The sequence below is a fragment of the Macaca thibetana genome, chromosome 13, assembly GCF_024542745.1.
Source record: "Macaca thibetana thibetana isolate TM-01 chromosome 13, ASM2454274v1, whole genome shotgun sequence".
In the NCBI taxonomy this organism is placed as follows: Eukaryota; Metazoa; Chordata; class Mammalia; order Primates; family Cercopithecidae; genus Macaca; species Macaca thibetana.
Genome location: NC_065590.1, coordinates 103,266,753 through 103,293,409, shown reverse-complemented (window position 1 = coordinate 103,293,409; position 26,657 = coordinate 103,266,753). Strand labels below are relative to the sequence as shown.

Genomic DNA, 26,657 nt, shown 5'->3' with positions numbered 1-26,657 from the left:
GAAGCTGTCAGAGCATCTGAATGTTAGTGCCATATAGGCTGTGAGGGCAGCCCTGGGCTGTAGATAAGGATGTTGGCCATGCAGGAAATTATTTCACTGAATATACATCTTATTTTACCCAAGGAAGAGGAGAGCTGACAGAAAACCAGATGGTTAATGTTTGCTTGGTGGTTCAGGCCTTGATGTTTGAGCTGAGAATGCTTACATACCAATCAGCTTACCTAAATGCATCTCTGCAGTTTCCCAAATATTTGGTAGGTGAGAACTTAGCCACTTGGTATTTCTTGTGATCCTGGAAATAATGAGTGCTTTTATTGGAGGTTTTTTGTTGTTGTTGTTCATCCATTAGTGATGTTCTGTGATCTTTTGCTCAGGTGTAAACTGATGCCTAGGACTGCAGTGTGGTGCAGACGAGAGCAAGGCCTGGGCTTGCATCCACAAGACCTGGCAGTAGCCCTGGACCTGCTGTTGAGGGGCTGTTTCCACTCAGGCCCCCATTGCAGAGGCCCCATGTCCTCACTGGTAAGATGAGGCCAAGGAATTAGATGCTCCTTCTTGGTTCCAACTCTTGGGAAATTTGTGAACTCCACACAGGTTCAGCCCTTCCTCTTTTCTTCTTGAGCCTGTTGGGCATGAGCAGAAAGCTGCACCCCGTAGCCCCGACCCCACCCTATGTGACTGGGCAGGTTAAAGGGGAACCATGGGGCCAGAGGCTTGGTGGTCCATTTGGGCTGTGTGGTGGGACTGACCTTGACTCACTGGGGGTGGTTGTTTGAGCTCTGAATCCAGACTGTTTGCCTTTAGACAGAACAAGATCCAAACAGTTCTAGAAGAATGTTCCCTACATTTTTCTTTGCCTCAGATACTTTGCTTACTACTAAATGTAACTCTTTTCTGAGAATCTCAAATTTCTGTTTCTTTCTTTGTTGGCAGAACTCACTCACTCCTGTGTGGCATTTGATTTAAACGCAGCCTTTCTTCAGTCTCTTGGGGTAGATAATTTTAGCCTGATGAAATGATCTTTTGAGTTTTGTAAAATTGTTTCTGAGCAATTCCAAGTAGGGTTTACTTGGCGACTTTCCTCAGTAGTGATCAAAGATCGTGTGCTTTGGACACAGAGAAGGAAGATTTCCTTTGCCTTCCTGGCAGCCATAAAAATATGGGGTAGTTTTCTCCTATTTGTAGACAAGCCCTCTTCCAAATGATCTTGAAGAAGCTGTCATTGGATGCATTAAAATTGCCAAGAGGATTTTAACATGTACTTATAGTTGTCCTTTGCTCAATGATGGATGTGTTCTGAGAAATGCATTTTTAGATGATTCTGTCCTTGTGCAAACGTCAGAGAGTGACTTGCACAAACCTCGATGGCATAGCCTACTGCACACCTAGGCTATGTGGTGTAGCCCACTGCCTAGATTGCAAACCTGTACAGTAAGTGACCATACTGAATACCATAAGCAACTGTAACACAATGGTGAGTATTTGTGTGTCTAAACATATTTAATCATAGAAAAGGTACAATCAGATATGGTATTATAATTTTAAGGAGCCACCATTGTACATATGGCCTGTTGTTGATGGAAACATGCTGCACATGATTGTGTTTAAAAAATCATTTAAAAATGCTTGAAAATGGAAAGAGGAGAAGCAAAATGTTAATCAGAGGAACCCAGCACCCAGACAAACTTTCCTAATTGAATTCAGCCGTGTGTGTCTGGTGGAACATGTAGAAGTCAGAGTCCTGGGATCAAACACCAGCCCTTCCTGCTTGACATTGGTGATGTCTAAGGCAAAGCACTCCACCTCTCTGAATGTTATTTCCTCATCTACAATAGGCACTGTTGTGATGTTGAGTGAGAAAAGGGATCTAAAGGCTGAAAATGAAAACCATGTGCAGATGGAAGGTAGCCCTGCATTCTTCACTTTCCTCTTCCGGACTTTCCCCGAGTTCCCTATGTTGGTTCTGCTGTGTCGTGTGCAGGAACCAGTATCTCCTGGCATGGCAAGGGACTCTTTCTACTTGCATATCTTCATCTGGGTCCTAATGTAATTTCCAGTCCCCTCTGCACACCTGATTTTGATTGTGCCTCTCTTTGACATTGGATGATTACTGTATGCCAAACAGTATCGAAATCGAAACATCTGCCAACATTAAATGGCTTAAGAAAGTATTCTTGTCTGTTTTCACCTTTTGTGTTGAATTTCCCAGCAAATTTCATAGGAAAAATCACCTATAGCACAAGTTTTCATTCCATTCAAAGGTAGACTCCAATATGTTTTTGTCAGTGTGAATAAAGGAAGAATAAATAGCTTATCACCTGATCGAAATTCAGACTAAGAAAGAACCATCAAGATCCTGTAACAATCTACCCATCTCCTTTGCACTTGCTCTTCAGATGGGGTGGTCCAGCTGCTTCATTCTTCCTCGAAGCAACTTTTGTGTTTGCAGGAGAGTGTTGGGTACTCTGAGATTCTTGATAACATAGAACTAAAGCTGCTCGAGGCCATACACAGTGAAGCTGGCTGCTCTGCCACCCTTCCTATCAAAGCTTCGTTTCCATTAGGGCAGACTTATCTTGTATTTGAAGAGAGCTTTTATGTTCCGCTTGAGTCTTCTCTTCTCCAAACCAAGTTGAACACCCGAGTCCCTCCAATATTAGGCAGATGACCTGATTTGTAGTCATTTTCTTCACATTTATTAAATGCCTGTGATGGTGTGGCCCCAGCACTGAGCGCAGGGCTCAAGCTGAGAGTGAGCCATGCAGTTTCTCGCCCCCAGTGCCTACTGTATACTTCCCTGCACTGCACTTCTCCAGAGGACGCTGGAGATGGCAGGAGTGCTTTTATTAATTTCCAACGGCTACTGTGGCAAATTACCATGGATTTAGTGGCTTAAAACAGCCCAAGGTTATGATTTACAGTTCTGTAGGTAAGAAATTCAACACGGGTCTCACTGGGCTAAGACCAAGCTGCTGGCTGGGCTGCATTCCTTTCTGGAGGCTCTGGGGAGAATCTGTTTCTTTGCCTTTTCCAGCCCCTGGAGGCCCTCCGCATCCTTTGGCTTGCAGGCCCTTCCTCTGCCTTCAAAGGCAGCAACCCTGCCTCCCCCTGAGCATTCCTCTGCCGTCGTGTTGCCCTCTGGCTCTTCTCTTCTATCTTCCTCATCCACTCTTGTGATTATGTTGGGCACTCTGGATGATCCAGTATACTCTCCCTCTTTATTAGCAACCTTAATTTCACTGCACCGATTCCCCTTTGCCATGCACCCTAACATAGTCACAGGTTCTGGGCTTAGGATGTCGTCATCTTTTTTTTTTTTTTTTTTTTTTTTGTGAGACGGAGTCTCGCTCTGTCGCCCAGGCTGGAGTGCGGTGGCCGGATCTCAGCTCACTGCAAGCTCCGCCTCCTGGGTTTACGCCATTCTCCTGCCTCAGCCTCCCGAGCAGCTGGGACTACAGGCGCCCGCCACCTCGCCCGGCTAATTTTTTTGTATTTTTTAGTAGAGACGGGGTTTCACAGTGTTAGCCAGGATGGTCTCGATCTCCTGACCTCGTGATCCGCCCATCTTGGCCTCCCAAAGTGCTGGGATTACAGGCTTGAGCCACTGCGACCGGCCAGGATGTCATCATCTTTGGGGGCCATTATTCTGCCTACCATACCCACTGAGTCTTATATGTGCTAAACATAGCTTCTGTAGCTTGTAATCACATACATTCAGGTTTTGGGCACAAGTAGAAGGTCTTTCATTTGCTTCCAACACGTTTTGTCCTACGTGTTTTGTGTGCTGTGTGCCATACACCATCTCCATTGCCACTGTGTCATTGCCACTGTGTCAGCCTTTCGGGACTCAGAGCTTGTCTTTCAGAATATTGGCTCACCTTTAAGCCTCATTTTATAAGCACATCTACCATAACGTCCTTGGGAAGTGCACCCCAAATTGAGACTATATACTGACTATCAGCTCAATTGAGACATGTTACTGCAGCCAAAAGATGAATATAAAGCTTGTCCAGCCATGTAGGAGGTCTAGCTTACTTAAATACTTCTTTATCATCAGGACTGATGAAAATAAATGAAATGTATATTGAAGTTTTTAATAAAAAGAAACATCGTAAGTTGCAGAAGAGAGCTGGGGTTAGCTGTTCAGAAGCCCTTTCCTATCATAAGGCATCATTGCTTAGCTGTAGTCCGTTAGCTTTAAGGAGTGGAGATAAGTAGCAGTCTTCTCTATCTTTTCAGGGTTTGCCCCATGTGACAACACTGATTTTGAGTACAGAATGTTTGGAAGAGTCTGATCTCTCTTTATTTTCGATTTGTTTTTAAAATAGCCTTTATGTTTCAGAGCAGTTTTAGTTTTATAGCAAAATTGAGTGAAAAGTACAGAGATTTCCTGTTTAGTCCCCCTCCCTGCCCCCCCACCCCTCAATCCCTGGCCCAAGCCTCCTCTGCTGTCAGCATCTCCTACCAGAGTGGTACATTTGTTACAACTGATGAACCAACACTGACCCCTCACATCATCATCACCCAAGTCCGCAGTTCACATTAGGGCTCCCTCTTGGTGTTCTGCATTCTGCAAGTTTGGACAAATGTAAAATGACATACATTGCCCGTTATAGTGTCGTGCAGAGTAGCTTCACTCTCCTAAAAATCCTGTGTCCCCCAATCCATTCCCCTATCCCCTCCAAACCTGTTGTAATCACTTCACAATGGTTCTCTTTACTATCTCCATGGTTTTGCCAGTTCCACAAATGTCATAGAGTTGGAATCATACGGTATGTACCTTTTCAGACTGTAAATGCTTAGCGGGGACTTCCTCCAGACATCTTTCTGCTCCACATAGCTTCAGTGTCTTTGCCTGCTCAGGGTCTGTGGGAGGAAATGCAGAGATCACCTGGGAGGTCACCTGCATTGCACATGAAGGAACTGAGGTTGGCATCATTGTGAGCTCACTCAGTTTTCCATGAAGATCTGTAACTAAACCTAGTATTTAAGATTCCCATTCCAGTGCTCTGTCAACATGTCAAAGGCTATTAAGCAAGTGACTAGTTGGCAGAGACGGGGGAGGGAGCAATCTATAAATTGGTGAATAACTTGGGCAGAATGAAAAGAGTCTGGCCCTGGGGATCATCAAATATCCATCAAGTGGGATGGAGTGAGGATGGCTGAGGAAGGGAGGGAGCATCACACATGATGTGCTGGGAACGGTGCTGAGCATCATATTTATATTCTTTCTTTTTATCCTCATGTGAGGATTGCTGTTGAAATGGTAGGTATTAGTTTTCTAAATTTGAACTAAGAGAGACTCAGAGAGGTAAATTACTTTCCCATGGCCACATAACTAGACAGTAGGTTTTAAATCCAGATTTGTCTTGCTCCAAAGCTTCTATTATTCCCATAAATTCATGAGTTTGCCTTCCCAGAGGCAATGGAAGTGCTTCTCCACTTGCCATGTAATCGATCTGTGACACCAGCCACTCTAAGGCCCACACAGGCATGATTTAGGTTGAATTTATAAAATCTTTCTAAGAAATGCGGAGCGTTCCTTTACTTTTAAGGATTGTGAAGAGGACAGCCAAGCCCACTTGGGGCGTTCTTGGGTCTCTTCTCTTTTTTTGAATTATTAAAGCAACTTTTATTTATTGTCAAGGAGATTTGAGGTGGTTTGCAATAAAAAAAGAGATAAAAGAACATGGAAATCCTTTAAAAGAAGAATACAAATATAAACACCAAGCAACAAATTAGAAAGTCAGAGAGAGGGAAAATCAGGGCATTTGTGTGAAATAAATGACATCAGGCGACGTCCTGGAGGAATCATTCAGGCGGGAGCATGGCTCTCACTTCCCATGGAAATCTCTAGTTCCCTGTGTCATTTATGTTCCTTATCTGTCCCTACATTTAATCATTTTTGAATATTTGAGTTTCTAGTTGGTGAAAAGAAGTAATAGTGAACTAGATGTCTGAAGCTATCAGAGGTTTTCGTCCCACTAATATTAATACACAGTGAAACTGTGCAGGTCATTGATTTGAGGCCTTATTTGAGTCTCTTTTTTATGTTAAAATAAAAGGTAAGGACAATATCATTTTTTTTTCTTTTTGAGACAGCACCTTCCTCTGTCACCCAGGCTGGAGTGCAGTGGCGCCATCATTGCTCATTGCAGCCTCAGTCTCCTGGGCTCAAGTGATCCTCCTACCTTAGCCTCCTAAGTAGCTGGGACTACAGGTACACACCACCATGCCTGGCTAATTTTTTTATTTTTGTGGAACACAAGTACACTGGCCAATCTCTTAAGGGCCTTTTCAGCTGAAAATGGTATTCTGAGTTTTGCCAGATCTGCCAAGGAGTGGCATTAGAGCAATCAGAGAAGTCAATCAATCGAGTTGAAGTTTGCTGATCAAGCAAGTGAAAGCTGAGAACCGGCTTGTATTAGGCAAAATGGAAGTTGTTCATAGCCTAACAACAGATGGTTCCTGTAGAAAGATGAGCATGGGCCTGATAGGAACTGGTCCAAAGAATGGAAGTAGTGAGGATGGAGACACCAGGCACAGGGGACACTTGGCGGGAACTTGGCCATAGGGGAGCACACACTGGGGCAGGGGCTATAGGGGAACATGGCGAGGATAAAGATCTGGAGACAGTGGTGGGTACAAGAAGGGCCCCTACCCACTTCCGTGGCTGGTGGTTCAAGTGTGTGGAAGAGAAAGGCATCATTTGAGGGGTACTGTGGGGCTGTATCCTCAGGAGAGTCACTCTGAAGTACGTCTTAGAAGTCTGAAAAACACGTACGCCTTTTGAACCGCTATCCACGTCTAGAAGTTTGTTCCAAGGCTACAGAATTAGAGCTAAGTTCTTATTCCCTATTGCTAGACTAATTTAGGTTACAACTTACATCAAGTGGTGAGTTTATGATTTATATTTATTTCCATTTTTTGGCTTTGCTCTGTTTTTCAGATTTTCTATGATGAGCATGTTTGAATACAGAAAATAAAAATGTTTTTATATTTTAAGAATAAAAGAACTATAGTGGTTGCGGGAGAGATTATTAGGTTAACCTGTTAATCTAGGGCCACAGAGGGACAGGAAAGCCTTCAAGCCACCATCAGAGATTTTGCAAATTCAAACTACTTTTTGGTGTAACTTGCAATCCCCTGTGAGGACTTGGTAAGGTCCTTGCTGGTTTATTTAAAAACGTTCTACCCACAGAGAAATCAGTTGCCTAGGTAATAGTTACCAAATACAGAAAATAAATGCTATCTAACTCCACGTTTCTAACTTTTCACAAACTAATTATACTTTCAACCAAAACATTGGATTTACTTTCACAAATTTGAGCCTGACATCTTAATTCATAACTAGCAGCTGCTGGGGCTTCTGGCGGCCACAAAAATAAGTGAAAATAAAACTAGGTTTTAAACCGACTATTGAATACGGTACTTACATAATGTTCAAATCACATAATCCTTTAAAACGTACAATTGAGGGAATTCTTTGTGGAGAAAGGCAGTGGTTTTGCTGACCTCATCCAGCTGTTATCATAAGTCTGATCCTTGGTGGCCTCTGACCTCACACGATTGTAATCAAAACCAGCTCTTGAAACTCTTCGTTCCTCTTCGTTTTTCCCTCTGCTCCAATTTTCAGATTTCCCCAGCTGCTGCTGTTGGCAGTTTAATCTCTCCAACCAGCCCTGTGACGGCTTCTCGAATTCCTCCTTCCCCGGCTGTCAGCTCCCGCATCTGCTCCCACATGTCTTTTTCATCTCACTCGTCAAAATGTCAGGGCTGCAGAACAGCCTCAGTCTCATGATTTGGCTACTCAGTTCAGTTGAACCGAAGTGCTTATTAGCAAAAGATTTCTGTGTTAATTATGCCGATAGAAACTCTGACACACAGATACGCTTAGGGGCATATATCTAGACTAGAACAATTTTTTCCTGCTAAGTTGCTGAATTGGCAGAGAAGCCTATGGACTTCACAGTACCTGAAATCAAAGCAGAGCTGTCGGAGAAGACGTTCGATGGGGCAGATCTGTGGAAAAGTTGTATTGCATTTATTTATATGATACTTGTGTGCGTTTGTGCGTTTTGTCTTGCGAGTGTTGATGTAAGTGTACTTTTGTAGTTCGGGTATTTTTCATTTTAGAGTGAGTATTCTACCTTTATTGCTATTTACTATTGAGATTTCACAAAGCTACAAAGAGCTGCTGTGTAAGCTGCGCCGGTTTACATTTGCTGGTTGTTTGCAGAGAACACCCAGCACCTGCGTTTTACTGGTCACCCGGAAAGATGCTGTCACCTCCTAAATCTCGCACAGAGCAGAGGAAACGCCACCGCGTGTGGCTGGCTGCCCGCTGTGACATCCTATGAGGAAGAAGGGAAAGAAAACCTAATTCAAGTAAAATATGCTTTTTGGCGGGGGTTGGGGGAAGAAAAATAAGATCAAAATTCTGCCAGTGCCCTGTAATTTCAGAAGGTACAATTTGCATAATGTTGGCATGGCTTTCTGCATAATAAAAGCATAGTTATATTTTTGACTGAAATCGGCCCTAAATGCTGTCTAAACTAGTCAAATTGGTTACTTTCCAGTAATTCTTGTATGCATAGATCTTACGTTAAAATACCATGGTTTTACACTTTTTGGTCAGCTTACTAATGTCTGGGGTTTTGTTTGTTTATTTGTTTCCAGTATCTCTCAAGAACCTCAGCGTGAGTAAAAAAGTGGTTCTGTTTCCTGGTAAGAGAACCTGTGACCTGTGCTCACTCACAGACACTTCTGTGTGACGTAGGGCACGGTGCAGGTGGCTGCTCTGCGAGTTTCGAGGGGAAAGTGTCCTTAGCGAGGCCCCGTGATTCACTGCCTCGTGGGGGGTGTCGCCAAGCTTCCCACTGACAGGCAGCCTTCCCCATGTGCTCATGTGGGCTTTGAGTAAACCACGGTCTCATGACTATGCATGGAGCCCTCAAACCGCCTTGCATATGGCAGGTTCCAGGTCAGCTGACAAACGAAGATTTTGGTGTACTGGATGGTGGCACAGTCTGTCAGTCAACAATGCGGTTTTGGCAGATTTTCCATCGTTCAATTATTTTAATCTTTCACTGCATTTATTCTTATAATATTTTGTAAAGAAAAGCTCCTGAAACTTGAGATAAGAAGTACAAGTTTCAGACGGGAGGCTTTAGACACACATGAGTATCCTTAGGGGAGACATTTTCAGCCGCACTCAGGTGCCTGTTGGGTAGCAGGCTGAGTTCTGAAAGAAAACCGACGGAGCGCACAGACGCACTGCCAGGAATGCCTCGTAGATGATTGGATTTAAAAGGCAAGGTGAACGCAGCAGTTTTTGAAAATGTATTTTACTCTGTAGTAACACAGCACAAATATTATTTTATATTAATATTTTATATCATTTTATATTACACAGTATTAATGTTCATATACATACATTTTAATACCTTAAATCTATTTTTAATTCTGCACATTTTAATTTTATGTGTTTTTGGGAATGCTTTATGTGCGGGACTAGCAGACTGCTGGTTCATTCACTATTTATTTTTTATTCTTTTATTTATCAAACGTTTTCTGAGTTTCTTTCATGTGCCAGGCTGAGCTGAGCACTTCAGAAACAAAGATGAGTAAACGCCATCCCTGCCTTCTAGTCAGGGAGACAGACTTGACGCGGAGAATCATGCCCAGGTGTGGGAGGGCGCTGTGCTGGCGCCAGGCGTGAGCGGCCGGGCAGGTCTTCCTGTGGGATTAGCAGAGGGTCGCTTTGCCCTCAGAGCCCTCAGCCCCTGCCTTTTGCTTGGCACATAGTCATACATCACCGTGTGACAGTCTTTGTATTTTCTTCTATAACCCCCCCTTTTTTTTCTATTTAAGCTTTTATGTGATGATGAGTATCATATCATGGATGTATCCATTTTTTCCATTCACAGTGTGCTTTCATTGTCATGTCATCTTAATCCTACAGTTCCTAAAGATCCATATTTTTATCCCTATTTTCTAAGAGAGAATTAACTGAAACACAGAAGGGAAGGTGCCTTGTTCAAGATGAATCTGAAAGTGGACGGAGGCAGCAGGACTCACGTGCCATTAATCATTTTTGGAACTGCTGACCTTGGGCCAAGTGCTATCCGGAATGTGAAGGAAATCCACTGGAATGAGACTCAGTTTTGTTTTTCTCAAGAAGCTCATGTGTATTGGGGTTGGGGCACAGATCTATAGACAAGAAAATCTAATAAGAGAGATAAGTGTTAAAATAGAGGTGTGTACTGGGTACCCTGGAAATATACCACAGAGAGAACGATTGACTGTCTGGGCCTGGGAGGGAGGCTGCAGGGATTTATAGAATGTGTTATAAAGGAGAGGATTGCGAAAATGAATTGGGAAGGGCTTGTAGGAATTTGCCAACTTGACAGGGTGAGGAAGCGGGTGGTGGGCAGAGGGGTCAGCTTAGTCAAGTGCATGGAAGAGTGAGGGTGCATTGGGGGAGTGCAACTAGTTTGGGGCAATTGGAGCAAAAAGTGAATGTTTCTGAGGAAGGAATAGTATGTGAGGAAGACAGAGATACAGACAAGGTTCAGCTTTTAAGGTCCATCAGTGGGAAAAGGCAAGGCTAATTTGTAGTAAAAAATAAATACATAAATAAATTCCAAATCTCAGTGGCTTTAGACAATAAATCCTTATTTCTTGATCACAGCAGCCTACTGTGGATTGGAGGCTTTCCTGGGTGGCTCTCCTCCACGTGGTGACTCAGGGATCCTTGATTTTGTCATGCTGCTGTCTTCAACACACAGTCTGAGTCTGCTATAGGAGGGGAAGGAAAGACGTAGGAAGCCACATTAGATACCCAGCCGTCTCAGCCCAGAAGGGACACATCCCGTTTCCCATCCCTTTGGTCTGAACTAGTCGCCTGGGCCCGTTTAGCTGTGCACTGTCTGGTAACACAGTCTCGGGCAGCTCTGCATCTCTGATGGTCACCTGGTCATGGTCGCCATGCCCTCGTCTGTCAACGTAAGGATTATGGTCTTTATCCTGTAGGTAATGCTAAAGCAGGGAGATGATGTGATCAAATATATGTTTCTAAGAAGGGGCTGTGATAGCAGGGGAAGAAGGGAGAGGGATGAGAGTATTGTGTGTGTGCATCGTATTCTCTCTTTTGGGTGTGAAGGCCTGGACCCAGGCAGGGGTGGGACCCAGGGACCCAGACAAGAAGTGACAGATTCCTGGGAGTAGACAAAATTGACTGCACTGGGCCACAAAGTGGATATGGGGGGCGCGAATGAAATTGGAGTAGAGATTTCTGGTTTGAGTCTGCGCATTGCTTCTGAAAACAAGGGGATGAGCAGGTTTTGGGGAAGGAAGTGTGTGAACATGCCAAGATCTCAATGTCAGCTGAGCGACTTGATCCATCTCAGGTTCTGCAAGGCTCCCCACTGAAGACATCTTTTCAAGTGTTATTTCAAAGGGTGTTGTTTTTAGTTTTCAGGAGCATCTTTTTAATATCTTCTGCCAAATGGCATTCATCCCCGTGGGAAAGGTAGTGTTAGCACTGGGAAATGTAGTTTGGCCAGTGAAAGGTTGATGGCGGTGGGGTGTTCTTCCTGAGCGCCGAAGGTTGGTTCTCATGTGTTGGGGTGAAGGACATGGCCTCTAGATTCTCCTGCACTCTGATTTCTTTCTTTTTCATTTTACTAAAAATGCCTTTTCTGTTTCACTTACTCAGAAAAAGCAAGAATCTTCCCTGTGTCTTTTCAGTTTTTAAATGACTAATGGGATTGTGTCTGTGTAATCAGCATTTGGTAACACATCTTTGATTATAGCTTCTCTGATGGTCTCCCATCATATTTTATGCTTGTTTGAGATAATGCATGCAAAAACACATTGCACATGTAATACCCTATGTGCAAAGTATTTTTGTTAGTATTATCACTGTCACTACTAAGTCAATGATATAGCAGCGATGTTTGTCTTTTTATGATTTATTTCAGTCGGTTTAGATGGCTACTATGTTTATTGGTGATTTTGTTTTGTTTACTGAAAACAAGAAAAAGAACCATTTGACCTTCTAGAGGAAAAAAATACACCTGTACTCCTAGAAACCCCAGTAGAAATAGAAGCCCACAGAGAACCACCGATGAGACAATCACAAGAGAAATCATCACCAAGACAAGAAGAACAAACACCTGAGGAACAAGAGTCCTCCGAGCAGCCATGCCGGGACAGCCACACCGAGAGCAGCCGCCTGAGATGCCAGAGTCCCCCACACAGCTATTCTCAGGACAGCCACACCGAGAGCAGCCACCTGAGATGCCGGCGTTACCCACACAACCATTCTCAGGTCTGTCATCCTGAGAGCAGCCACCTGAGACGCCAGAGTCCCCCCACACAACCATTCTCAGGTCCGTCATCCTGAGAGCAGACATCTGAGACGCCAGAGTCCCCCCACACAACCATTCTCAGGTCCGTCATCCTGAGAGCAGACATCTGAGACGCCAGAGTCCCCCCACACAACCATTCTCAGGTCCGTCATCCTGAGAGCAGACATCTGAGACGCCGGCGTTACCCACACAGCCGTTCTCAGGTCCGTCATCCTGAGAGCAGACATCTGAGACGCCAGAGTTGCCCATGCAGCCATCCTCAGGACAGTGATGCCAAGAGCAGCCACCCGAGATGCCGGAGTTGCCCACGTAGCCACGCCTGGCACGACCGTCTCAGAAACACATGATTCAGGGGTAACAAATAAAACAACAAATACCATGAGAACAAAATGCCAACCATGTTGTGAAGAAAACAGTCAAAAACTAGAAAGGATCGCAAGACAAATGAAAATAAAAGTGGACATTTTTTCACATTATGCTAAAGAGGTATAGCTGGTGGAATATTAAAATCGTGAATTTCCTATTTTGGTGGCAAGACTTTAAGTTCTTAAACACATGTTGTAAGCTGAAATTCATGTGGAATTCCTTCCTCTATTCCCTAACTGTGCAAGTCTGGGAGGGAAGAGGGTTGTTAGCAAGACTGGGTGAATCATTGCCCATTGGGGCTGACCTTCCCTTCTTACACTGTCAACCCATACCTGGCATTCCAGAGTGACTTAGCCACCTTGCAAACGGCACGTTTACATAGTTACCTCTAACGTGTTCTCCTTTTCAAAAGTGAATTAAGGCATATTATAATAATTATACGTATCTATTTTTATCTACACGCAACATATACATCTGTGTACATGTATTTGCCCATACAGGTGTGTGTATGTGTGTGTGTGTGTGTGTGTGTGTGTGTGTATATATATATATATATGCCATATACGTCCTAAGTGGACAGTAGCATCCTATGTACATTTTTGGTGGCTAAGAGAATGGACTCTTAAGTCAGTATACAGATTTGGCTTCTCTCCTCATTAAGGGTGTGCACAAGGTCTGTGTCTCAGTTTAGAGCTAATAATAATAACTAACTCATAGGCTGTTGGGGAAATTACTTACCATAAGCAGAACGGTACTGGACACACAAAAGGCACTAAGAAATGTCGGCGACTCCAGTTACTCCATTCGGGTGGTTGTCTTTTTGTTTCTGTTACCAAGTGAGAGAAGACAGGCCGAGTCCCCACTGAGATGAGGCCTGCCCTTGACTCCAGGTTGGCTGAGCTTCTTGCCGGCTAGCACAAAGATGGCAACGGGGATTCTGGGATGGTCCGAGTCCTCTTAAAGATCAGACCACTTTCACACCATCTGCCAATTAGTGGTATATACAGTGTTGCACATGGAAGGAGAAAGAAAAGTTATTATTCACCATATTTGGGCTTCTTGATTTGTTCTTAGACTTGACTAGAGCATTTGTAACACTTTAAGGGGGAAATTTGTAATCCAATAGGAACCATCACCATCTCATCCCGAGCATTTTTTAGTTAATAAGTTTCTGCTAGACAGCACATCTACTTTGATTTGGTTTCATTCTAAGTATATGTTTTAGTGCTGGAAAAAGAACTTTGAAACTGCATTTCTAATTGCTTTTGTTGGTGACTTCTTGTCCAGCTGCCCTAGTGCTTGTGGTTTAGACCAGCAAGCTGCTGTGGAAGGAATGGATTAGGGCTAAGAGAGCCCGGCCCTGGCTCCACCATTTGTTGACCACAGGGTCTCGAACAATTTACTTTTCCTCGGTGAACATTAGCTGTCTTCTGTAAAATGAGAATGATAGTAGATTCATAGTTTGTTAGAGCTGGAAACAAATTTAGAGATCACAGAATTCCCAACAGACATTGTGAAGTACCCATAGGGGTTGGGTGGCTGGCCTGAAGTCACATGAGACTTGTAGCTTGGAGGGAGCAGGGACAGGACTGGAACTCATGTTTTTCTTTCCCTCCTTCCTTCGTTCCTCCCTCCCTCCTCCTCCTCTTCTTCATCCTCCTCCTCCTCCTTCTTCCTCCTTCTTTCTTCCTCACCCCGTCCTCCTGTTCTTCCCTCTTCTTCTCTCCTCCCCAACCTCCGTCCCCTCCTCCCTTCTCCTCGTCCTCTTCCTCCTCCTCCTTTTCCTTGTGACAGGGTCTCGCTCTGTCGCTCAGGCTAGAGTGCAGTGGCACAATGACAGACTCAAGCATCCTCCCACCTCAGCCTCCCATGTAACTAAGACTACAGGCATGAGCCACCACGTCTGGCTACTTTTTTTTTTTTGGAGAGATGGAGTCTTACTGTGTTGCCCAGGCTTCTTCTTTTATAAAATTTGATTTCAGGTCTGTTATAGTACTCTATCTTCCTTAGTATTGAATTTTTTGTATGAATCAAATGGAATTAATCACTCTGAACATTTTACTAGAGGTAAAAGAGATTCATTTTACTTAATGGATACATAATTTAAGAAATTTAGAATGTTGCCTCTAGATGATGTTCACCTTTTGGGGCTTAGTTTTAGAGTGGTCCCGGTACTAGGAGGATGACTTAAATAGCTCTTCAAGAGAGTTACTCAGCACTGTGATTGAACCAAACGATCCAGATTCGAACACTGCTGTAGACTCAACACTCAATGCTGGTTGGTCAGGATGGGGGCTGTGGAGTGAGAAGCAGGAGAAGATGAAGGAAGGGGCAGAGGAATGGTAAGGGGTGATTTAGATGAACTGAAACGGAGTGGGCACCAGCACTGCGCAAAAGCTAATTTCAAAATCAGTGTTCCAGGTTTCCTGCGGCGGCTCTGCACGGCGGCATGTTGCCGTTGGGTGTGCCGTGAGTTGCTGTGCGTGCTGCAGGTGCCAGGTCCCACCCCATGCCTCCCAGGAACAACACCCAGAATCCAGAATCCATCAGAAATGCCAGCTCCTGGGGGAACCAGAAGCAAACTGTGGCCAGGTCACAGCTTAGCGATGTTTTCTGTTAACCTGCTTTTCTGTGTCTTTCAGATGGCCCAGGAGTGGAAACCCGTAGATTAACAAAACCACCTTTATTATCTATCTGGAGTCCACTTTTCTTCAACCATGGGGCTTCCATGTCACATATGGACATTTTCACAGCAAGAAAATCACATGTGGGGGTGAAACTAAAGCCACACACAGTGGTGTCTTCTCAAAAGCCAAAGATGAGGTTCCCAGTTGAGCTCCATATTCTTCTTCTTCCCTTTCTCGGTGATATGTCTTTTTAGTAAACATTTTAAAGAATGAAATATGGTTCTTTATTGTTAAGCCCCCAAAAGATCATTCAGAAAATGAGAAGAAGTTGAGAAAACCTGTGTATATTTTCCCTTCATTGTATTTTTTTCCTGGAATGTGTATGGGAAGGTATCGCATTCATGTGTAACTTGGAGGTTGTCACAAAAACAGGTACTGATAACCTTTGCTATGTAAAGTTTAAAGTGTAAAAATGTTTTACTTTCTGAATAACTAGTTCAAAGTGAAAAGGAAAAACATCCAGGGTTCGCTGGTGACAGGGTTTGGCTGTATGTCCTCACCCAAATCTCACGTTGAATTGTAATCCCCGTGTGTTGGAGGAGGGGCCGGTGGGAGGTGATTGAATCAAGAGGGTGGACTTCCCCCTTGCTGTTCTCGTGATAGTGACTGAGTGCTCCCGCGACCCAGTTGTTTGAAAGTGTGTAGCGCTTCCCCCTTCACTCTCTCCTGCTCTGCCATGTGAAGAAGGTTCTTGCTTCCCCTTCACCCTTCTGCTATGATTGTAAGTTTCTTGAGGGCTCCCCAGCCATGCCTCCTATATAGCCTGCAGAACTGTGAGCCAATTAAACCTGTTTTCTTAATAAATTACCCAGTCTCGGGTAGTTCATTATAGCAGTTGAGAACAGACTTATACAGCTGGGAAAAGGATTTTATTAACTTATTTACTTATTTTTATTAAGGCAAAAAATAGTACCCATGTGGCTTCATTAGACCATGTGTGTGCGTGTGTGTGTATGTGTATGTACACACGGCCTAATATATATATATATATATATCCCTCCCAGGGATGCACACACATATGTAATCTACCAGTCTGGGGAGATTTAACAGTCTTTCTTTGGCAAAGATTTTAATTTCAGCAAATTATGTGTGCCTTCAGTTTGCTCTGTTTGTCTTAGGAATTTGAAGAGTGTTTTGCTGAGACACACTTGTAGCTTTTAGCTCTCTATTTTGTTTGTATTCTAGTCATATATAAAGATGGTATAGATTGTTTATGTTTTGGTAAAAATTTATGTGCTATCAACAAGGTTAAATGTTCACAATAGAAACTTAAATGTCTTCATCTCCAAGGCACTGAACATTGTCATATTAAAGCTTAAATGTATTTACTGTTATATTTATTGTTACAATAGTTTTAACTATTGGCAGCAGGATCAGTAGTTTCAACTTATATTTTTGCTGATGCTTAAAAGTGTTTTAGAAGTTGGTCTGCCTTACAATTTATTTTTATTTAACTCCAAGTGTTAACTGTCTAGATTGTTCTGAAACTTATATGGACTTTTGAAAACAGCCAGATTTTATGTATTGTGTGGACTCATTTCCAAAATCTTTAAAGACTTTCAATAGCTTACAACCCGTGTTCACATATTCTAAATTCAACTAGTCTATACGGGAGCTTTTTTCTCCCGTAATTTTATTTGTTGGAATTGTTCAGGATTGTTGTATTAATTCCCAAAACCTCAATCAGTAATGCCATAGCCCCAACACAAGTTGAAATTTCTTTTTTAAGTGCACCCAAGTGGCTTCAGATCTCAAGCACTTGAGAACATTGGAAGGCTTTTAGGAATGTTTCTGTAACTTTAAAAGATACAAAGCCCCTTTTGTTTCTCTTTTAATAGGATGGTTAAAATTGGTGCATGTTTGTGTGAAAGAGATTGTTAAAATGGGAAAGTCTTTTTGTCTTCTCAAAGCCAGCCTGTGGAGCAGATTTGAATGCTGTTGCATGTATTCCTGCTCTGGTCAGCCTACCACATGCTCACTAACAAAAACTTGCAGAGAATTAACTTTCTTTTGAGTTGCAAAAACACTGAGAACCATAGACACAATATTTCTCCCTAACACAGCTCATTTGCTATTTTCTTCAGTTTAACGAACGTCTCTACATAATGCCTGTATCTGAAAGCATTGCTGTGTCACTTTACCGATTTCATCGAAACTATACAGATTCCACTCTGCACCGAGGAGTTGGTGGGTAAGAAACCAACTTGCAACTTTGGGTTTATACTTGAGCATGCATTTGCAATAGCGCATTTTTTGAGTCATTTTTCTGTTTCATCAACCTTTTATTTTTCATGGAAGGGCAGTTTAAAATATGGGAAATCTTATTACCATGTTAGCTTCTTACAAGATGGCCATCAGAAAGATTTCCCACAGAGAGTGAGGCTGCAGAGTGCCTGGTTTTCCAACACGATTATGTCTGGAATCTGTTACCCTCCTCCTTTCAGTTGCCTGGTATGTTTGCTAGGTGCTTTCAATTCAATGATTATCAGATAATTATTTCATTCAGATATTATTTCAATCCAATTATCTGTTAATTGAATGAATAGAAATGGAATAAGATGTAAAGCTATGTTGGTATAAACTTTTAACTAATTATTTCATAAATTATTTCAATATTTTAGTGCCCACCAGCAGGCCGTATATGAAAAACGCAATTGTATTTTCAGGAATTAACTTGATGGCTAAATTAGAGAAGGTTGGTGAAAGTCACATATAAACTGTTTTTGTTCTTGTAATTTTATATTCAGAACAATGAATGGTTTATTTTTACTGGTTGTTCACTTTTTGAAACTATAATTTGAATCAATGATCTGATTGATGTGTGCCTCTGCAGTGCCCCATGGAGTATTTTGTTTGTCCCTCAAAAGAAGAAAATGATGAGCAAGACGTATAAGAGCTCTATGTTCACAGAATTCATGTTCTAGAAGGAGAGAGAAAAGGTAGCTGGGTCTCAGGAACAGTGCAGTCCAGTTCCCTCGTGGCTTAGTTCTCAATGGGATTAAATAATCGGTCTCACTCTAGTTTATCAGAAAAGGGAGACTCCTCCCTGGAGGAAGATATCATTGTCTTAAATACAATGCCTTGCATTCAATGAAAGATTGTTAGGTATGATGAGACACAGGAATACATAACTGAAAATCAAGAGACTAAACAGACAAGAGAAACACAAGTGAGGCAGCAATCACACAGTACAGATGTTAACAAAAATAATTTTAAAATGACAATAATATATTCAGGAAGATAGAGGGAAAATGTAGAGACTTTCACTGAAGAAGGAGGATCTGCACAAAAGGATCAAGAAGAAATTTTAGAACAGACACATATGATATCTGAAGATAACTATAAATGGAGGTGATGACATACCAAACACAGAAGAAAACAGGATTAGTAAACTGGTAAACAGATCAATAGAAAATATCCAAACCAAACACAGAAAGAGACAATAAACAGAAAATACCCAAGTGAATATAAGGTACGTGCGAACATCGTGAAAAGGCTTAATATAGATGAAATTGGAGCCCCAGAGGGAGAGAAGAGAGAAAATGTGGCAGAAGAACAAATAAAACTTTGGGAGAAATTATCCTATGAATGTAGCAGGGAGATGGGGCAGTAGCTGGACCAAGATATGGGATCTCAAGATAGGGTTTTCAATTTCCCTTAGCTTCCTCCTCTTCTTTCTGTCTTCTCTCAATGATTGATACTAGAACATGTTGTAGGCAATTATTAGAATGATATACCACAGAAAGAGTGAGATTTTCTATTCTTAAGAAAGCCACAGGGACAGGATATAAGAACATGTGGAGGGAGGGCTGTATGGACACTTGGTACTACTGCTGTTTGAACAGGACAGAATGAGATATACTGTTGCAGGCACGGTCATAGGTTAGATGGTGGTAATCTCTCTGGTTGCTTTCACATTTTCAAATGAAGCATACAGTCATGTCAGCAATTGAGAGTAAAGAGAGGATGTAACAGATTTTAAAAGAGAGCAAATGGTATGCAATAAAAGGTTAAGTAAACTTTTAAGAAAAATGGACAATGATGAGTGCCAATTTAAAAGTTATAGCTTAAGATTTTGTTACTGGAAAGCAATCTTGATCCAGACCCCAAGAGAGGGTTTTTGGATCTTGCACAAGAAAGAATTCAGGACCAGTCCACAGTGCAAAGTGAAAGTAAGTTTACTAAGAAAGTAAAGGAATAAAAAGAATGGCTATTCCATAGGCAGAGCAGCCCCAAAGGCTGCTGATTGCCTGTTTATATGATTATTTCTTGATTATACGCTATTAACAAAGGGTGAATTATTTATGCCTCCCCTTTTTAGACCATATAGGGTAACTTCTTGATGTTGCTGTGGCATTTGTAAACTATCATGGTGCTGGTGGGAGCGTAGCAATGAGGACGATCAGAGGTCACTTCACTCTTGTTGCCATCTTGGTTTTGATGGGTTTTGGCCAGCTTCTTTACTGTAAACTGTTTTATTGGCAGGATCTTTATGACCTGTATCTTGTGCCAACCTCTGATCTCATCCTGTAACTTAGAACGCCTAACCATCTGGGAATGCAGCCCAGTAGGTCTCAGCCTCATTTTACTCAGCCCCTATTCAAGATGGAGTTGTTCTTGTTTGAATGCCTCTGACAAATTGAAAAGAAAAAATGGAAGGGAAAATAAGGATGATAAGTTCATCAAGTTGGAAAATGAGAGAGCATTCTTTGAGACAAAGTTGGCAATCTTAGAGGACAGCTTAGGGAGGCATGAAAGAGAATATGTGATATTTTCAGGTCTCAGGAAATATTTTAATAATGAAGGCTAGGGTTGATAGTTATAAAATTGCTTTTAAAATATAAGACTAGGAAAAAGATTGTAAGTTGCTATTATATCAGGAAAAATGGTGGGACCTAATGAAGTACAACATATGAAGAGAAAGTTTAAGGGGATAAGATAGATTACTTCTTTAAAGGGGTTCTTGAGTGAAGAGCCTCTTGGAGGACACTCCTTGAAGCCGCTGGCGTGGAGTCAGTAGTAAGTACTGTTGGACATCATCTTTTAAAGACTTAGGATTATATCAAGTTAGACTTGAGAGGACCGAGACACTAAGAATAGAGTACTTCAAGTATTATTCCATGAATTGAACATGATACAATATTTTAGGAAGAGCATCAGATTTAGCATTTGCCCTTGGAAAATATGCATGGATAGTTTATAGACTTAGGTCTCTAAGGAAAGGTACAGACAGCAAGAGAGCTACTGAAAGAGAGGCAGGCAGGATAATGATAGATTAAGTCTCACCTGGGGTAAAGGGAGGATTGGTGAGCAAATACTTCCTGAGTGGAATTATACAACATCAGAGTTGAGAAGGCACAAGGTTTGTTTGAATAATAGATGCTTTGGCAGAATCAAAACTCAACAATTTTTCATGTCTCACTATGGGAGATCCCATAAGGCAAAAACTATAGAAGAATGTCAAAAAACAAATACCTGTGTCAGAAATAAAAGGGAACCAAAGAAGGCACCCTGATCTGACAGTGTCAGAACCTACTTGGAGCACACAAGAGGAAGTGAGAAAGTGAGTAAAGAGGGGAATTTGAAATGTCTGCTGAGCCTTCCAAGCTGAGCAGTGGAAACCAGAAAGAAAAGAAACAATGGAAACATATTTCTCTTTTACAGAAAAAAGTATGGGCAAAGAAACTGGTTTTGCTACCATAGAAGTGGCAGAGGCTATTGAAGGCTGGGAAGAAATCAAAAGCCTTCTTCCAGAGTTCTGGGAGGAGTATATGTTGTCCAAGGATTGCTGTTTGGAAGTTCTTTTTTCTTTTTTTCAGATATTTCTTATTTTCATGCTCATGGTGACTGTTTTTGTGATTGCTGTCCCAGTGGTGATTCTCTTTGAGCTTCTGCTTTTACTGTAGTGTTTAGTAACATGGGTGTGAATCTTAGTGAGATTCCCTTGTTTGTGAGGAGTTACTTCCTTCTTGCTGTTTTTGAGATTCTCACTTTGTGTTTTGATAGTTTGATAATGATGTGTCTGAGTATAGATCCCTTTGAGTGTTTATTCTACTTAGAGTTTGTTGAGCTTAGTGTTAAGCTAATGATTGAACAGAGATTTCCTGAAATGTTTTGATTCAATGTCTCCAGTCTTTCCTGAGGGGGTTCCGTATGTGTGTTGGGGCACACCTTCAATATTCCAGCAGTGAGTTTACAACTCTGCCTTAGCCTTCAATTCCTGCTTGTGCAGAGCCTCAAGCTCAGCTAGAGGTGAGGGTTTAGGGCCTTCTCAGGTCTTTCCTGGGCATGCACACAGCTATGCACATGTACATGGCCATCTCGAGTCTCAAAGATATGTCAGAACTTTGCAAAGCCCGCTGTAAACACCTTACTTCCTTGTTTTTCCTTAGTACTAAAAAGTATTGTTGGTCAGACTCTTATTAGCCCCAACTGGTATTATCATGTCAGATAGCTGTGATGTTAAACAATTGCCACTAATTGTTTTTGACAAATGTCCCAAGGATAGGGCCAGGGAGAACTCTGAGGTCAAATAAAAACAAGCTCTGAGAGTGGAGTCTTCATAACACTGCCAGACAGGTCAAATAGTGACAGTTTTCTGAGTATGAGTGCATGGGGAGCTCTAAACCCACTCTTCTTTCCCCAAGGGGTATTGAGCTTCAGTTTTCACAACTACTGTATTTATAAGGCTACCAGTTTTCAAGGCTACCCTTGAGCTGGAGAGAGAGAGGTTGGAACAGGCAAGTTAAAATGTCACAGAACTTGCTGTTATTACTGACATTCAGTTATTTTTCTTAAATAAATTCTCCTTGGATAGCTGTAACCTTTTGATTAATTTCTAGAGTTCCAGAAAAGGTGATTTGGGCCCCTTTAGCTGGTATTCTCCTTACTTTTATGGAGGAGTGGGCTTTGGGTGGTCATTGCTCTGCTGTTTCAGAAGTGCTTCCCCATGAAATTACATGGCAAATGGTGGGAATGCAGGTTTCCTTTGTGATCTACCTGCCACATTATTTTTAATTCTGTTCTATCTTGGTTCATAGAAGTACAAGAAGTAGATTGGCAGGTCGGCTGCCCAGACAGCAGTTTCACTGGGGGTGACACATCAGATCCTCTCTCCCACAAGCCCACAGTCTCTGTGACTGATACACACGACAGCCTCCTTCCCCTGACATTGGGTGGGTATTTTCCCCCCTTGCTTATGAGAAAGAGGGAAGGGAAAGTTGAAGCACTGTCCACTGAGCCAGTCATTAGGATGACCATATAACTTATCACTGGAGCCAGGATGCTTTTGACCGTGAGAAGAGGGTAATAATTTATGTATGTGTGTGAAGAGCAAGACAGAGAAAGGGAGAGAGGAAAGGGAGGATAGGGAAAGAGATTTCTTGACCACCAAATCAATTTTATAACATTGGTGCCTCTGAAGATAGTTTTATTTAAAACTTTTCAAAACAAGTTTTTATTTATTTATTGACTGAGTCTCATTCTGTTACAAAGGCTGAAATGCAGTGGCGGGATCTTGGCTCTCTGTAACCTCCATCTCCTGAGTTCAAGCGATTCTCCTGCCTCAGCTTCCTGAGTAGCTGGGATTACAGGTGTGCACCACCACGCCTGGCTAATTTTTGTATTTTTAGTAGGGGCGGGGTTTCACCATGTTGGCCAGGCTGGTCTCAAACTCCTGATCTCAGGTGATCCACCTGCCTTGGCCTCCCAAAGTGCTGGGATTATAGGAGGGAGCAACTGTGCCTGGCCAAAACAAGTTTTTATATAAAGTAAATACAAAATATCTATGTTCATTAAGGCAAAACAAATAGATGTTTTAAATATGGGTTATCTAAATTTTAAAAAAGCAAAATAACTATTCTTTATACATACTCGTGTGTTTATTATATTCTTAAAATTATCTTTATTTAACACTGTGTGTCTGGTATTTTTCCCAAAGACATATGCTTTAATGTAGTCTAATTATTTTTAATTTTTAAAGAAATTTCCCAAAATCTTCTTCAAAGTAGAATTTTGTGATGAGTAAATTTGAAATGTTTCACGTCTCCCATGGACTCTCCTCTCTATGCTCTACTGTTAGATTTTTAATTTGAGGAAGTACTGTCTCTGGAAGTGCTGAGGGGCCTGGTAAGCTAAATGTATGAAACTCAATACTATTTTTAAAATATTGAAACTGTAAATATTTTAGGCAAGTATTTTTGTAGATACTGTCTTCGTGTATCCATTTAAGATGTCATTTATTGACAAATGTTTTTACAAGACAAAATTAATCTAAGAAGTTGTTTCTATTGACATCTTTTAATTTTCTATTAAATTTATATGCTGCAAAATCATAGAGCCTCTTAGATTTATCCCATTGTGGTACAAAACATGAACTCATCCAATTAAAAATACGTGCTTCATCACAAAATTTTACAAGTTGAAATATTTCCAGGCAAGATTATAGAAGTTCAAAGTCCACTTGCGTTCTCCTCATTCTATGGATATGTTGAATGCCTCACTTGCTTTTGAAAGAATAAATTTCATTGAACTCCTATTTTCAAACTTTCCTATAATTACAAACTACCAAAACTTCAACGGTTGGAAGTTTGGTTTAATTGTTGAATAATTTGATCAAAACCTAACTGATTTTGAACAAAATGCAACCAAAATTTAGAAAACTTTAAAAAAATGTAATCCCTTGTAAAACCCTTATTTTGATTTACATAGTGTTTCTTCAAAGCGCAAACATTTTTACAATGGGACGGACAACAGGAAGCCAAGAGAGAAAAGAGCCTATTGTCATGCTGAAGTTGTTTTTTGTTTAAAACTTACTAAAACATTTTGTAGTTCATATGCTCTTTGCTATATAAAAAATATCAGTTTTGACAATGACAGTTTCTATTCTGGCTGTTAGAAATATACATGCATATCACAACCAATTCCAAGTATGTTTCTTTTCCGTAGGTTTTTTAATTTGGTAAGATTGTTATTAAACCACAGCACAGGGCTCCACTTAAATGTGACTTCATAAGATCCCTACAAAAACATACAGTTTTGTCTTAACTGAATTCACCGTATCATTCACAGTCATAATCAGGTGCTTACATTTTCAACAGAACCAAATTCTAAAAACATTCATTTTATTCCATGAGTTGAATGAAAAATCAAACCACTATTGGAATTAAGTTGATTTTCTGTTTGAAGCGCCTGGTGACACTGATCCGAAACTGGCACAGCTCAGCTCTTTCCATATACTTCCTCTGGAGCTGGGGCACCAGCAGCTGTGGCTTCACATTCTGAACTTGTGCAAGAAAGCTCAGAAGGAGAAAGATTAACTTAGCAAAGCCATCGTTTGATGGTTGAGACGCAAAAGGAGAAGATGTGATAATGTGGCCCGTTTCCATGGGGTATCAAGCGCCCCTGCAGGGCGGAGCTTTAGGGCTGGGCCACCTCATGGCTCCCTGGTCAGCCTACACACGCTACTGTCTTTGGGCTACTGTCTCACCTTTGCTCCGTGGGCTGGGTCTGGAGCAGGGGCTTCTAAGCACAGCATCCGGCCAGTGAAGCCAGCATCACAGGCAGGCACTTGGCTGGGCCTTCCAGACCATGGGGGCAGTAACGATGCCCTGTGTGTGTGTGACGCAGTCTTCCCACTTTGGCAGGAACACGAGCTATTCCAAGCCTCACGTGTGCTTTGAGAACCTACCTGCCCGCTTCTTCATGGCGGCTGACCCTTCCCGGGCGTGGTTATTTCTCGAGGATGTGCAGATCCACAAACAGCTCTGCAGAGCCTGCTTCTGGGGCAGCTGCCTCCTCCCTGCTATTCTTCCCTGAAAATTTCTGCTCCCATCACCTCCTTGATCTTCTGTCTTCTGCCTTTGCTGCTCACCAAGACGTCCGGAGTCTGTTTGGGTGTTCCCTCCCTGCCCTTTGGCCTGGAACCTCCTCCAGGCAGCTGATGGGCAATCCTGGGTTCTCTTTTTGTTGCCCTTCGCTTAGGGCATGTGGTCCTGCAATGCCAACTGTCTGAAAACCTTATATTTTCGTCTGGTTTTCTAGTTATTTAAGCGAAGGAGTAAATCCAGTCCCTGTGACTCCATCTTTGCCTGAAACAGCTGTCTTAGGTTTTGCCTTTTGATAGGTAGTTTTAAAGAGCTTGATTTCTTGGCAAGATATCTCTGTCCAAAAGATAGAACATTTTCTTATCTTTCTGCCCTTTGGATAAGGGGATTTGGAGGATAATAGATAAGTAGGGTAAGAAATAAGAAGTAGGTGGAGAGATTTTGCCAAGTAAAGATAAACAGTTATAGAATATGTGATTTTTTTTTTCCTGGGGTGATTTGAGTCAGTTTTTTTTTCTTCCCTGAGAAACTGACATGAGGGTATGAGAGGGGAGGATGCCTCTCCTCACTGAACCCACCCTTGCTGGAACCTGTCCGGCCGCTTTGCGGAGGCACAGCACGAGTGGCCAGGGTTTGCTTTTAATCACTCTGCAGCAGACACGTGGGACACAGAATCCCGGGTAGAGATTTATTTCTTCCCTGAGCTCCGGTCACCCCAGAGTGCACACACCTGCACACACACCTGTATGCACACGTGTACACAATGTAAACCCTTGGTATGTGAGTTTTTATAAAAAGGCATCATGCATCCTCATTAAACATAATTACCTTGACTCAGGATGAATACTAAAAGGACAAATTAATGTTTTATGGCCTGTTTCAGGTCTTTGGTCTGCTGTTTTTCAGCTGGTCTCTTTCTGGCTCTGCCCTGCCAGCCAGCTCTTCTCACCACCTGCATGGTGCTTGTCTAGATTGTCCCTCTTCCTGGCTGTAATTAGCTACATTCAAGTCAATATGGAATAGAGACAAGATAACCAAATTTGTTACATGGACCTGCAAATCAAGAGTGCTGAAGACCAGGGTAAACGCAGGGTCGGGGCGGTGGAAGTTGGGGAGGTTCTCATTTGTCCAAAACATAGATTTTGTGTCCACTGTTGCAGCTGCTGCAGGGCGTGCCTGGTGCATCTTGGATGAGTCGTGGTAGAGCAGGAAGTTGTATGTCTTCTGTATGTGTGAAACAGGCAGCTCACTTTAGTTGGTTTCCTGGCCATTTCCTGCTGCCTTTCTGGGGCCGTCCGTAGGTGTGTCTTGTCTTTTCATGACATACCAGTAATGGCTGAATAGATTCGGAAACAGTTGGGCACAAGTTGTGTTTGGAGATGTCAAATACCAGTTGTATTTGGAGA

The 26,657-nt window shown here is 42.2% G+C and overlaps 2 protein-coding genes across 12 annotated transcripts in view; one reads left to right on the top strand and one right to left on the bottom strand.

The window, feature by feature from the left end:
* DCDC2C (doublecortin domain containing 2C) overlaps positions 1–17,879 on the top strand; it is a 135,929-nt gene extending 118,050 nt beyond the window's left edge. Inside the window, exon 12 of the mRNA XM_050754059.1 lies at positions 17,512–17,879. The gene's annotated coding sequence lies outside the window, so the exon portion shown is untranslated. The remainder of the gene's footprint in view (positions 1–17,511) is intronic.
* ADI1 (acireductone dioxygenase 1) overlaps positions 1–26,657 on the bottom strand; it is an 847,802-nt gene that overhangs the window by 338,550 nt on the left and 482,595 nt on the right. The window lies entirely within an intron of this gene.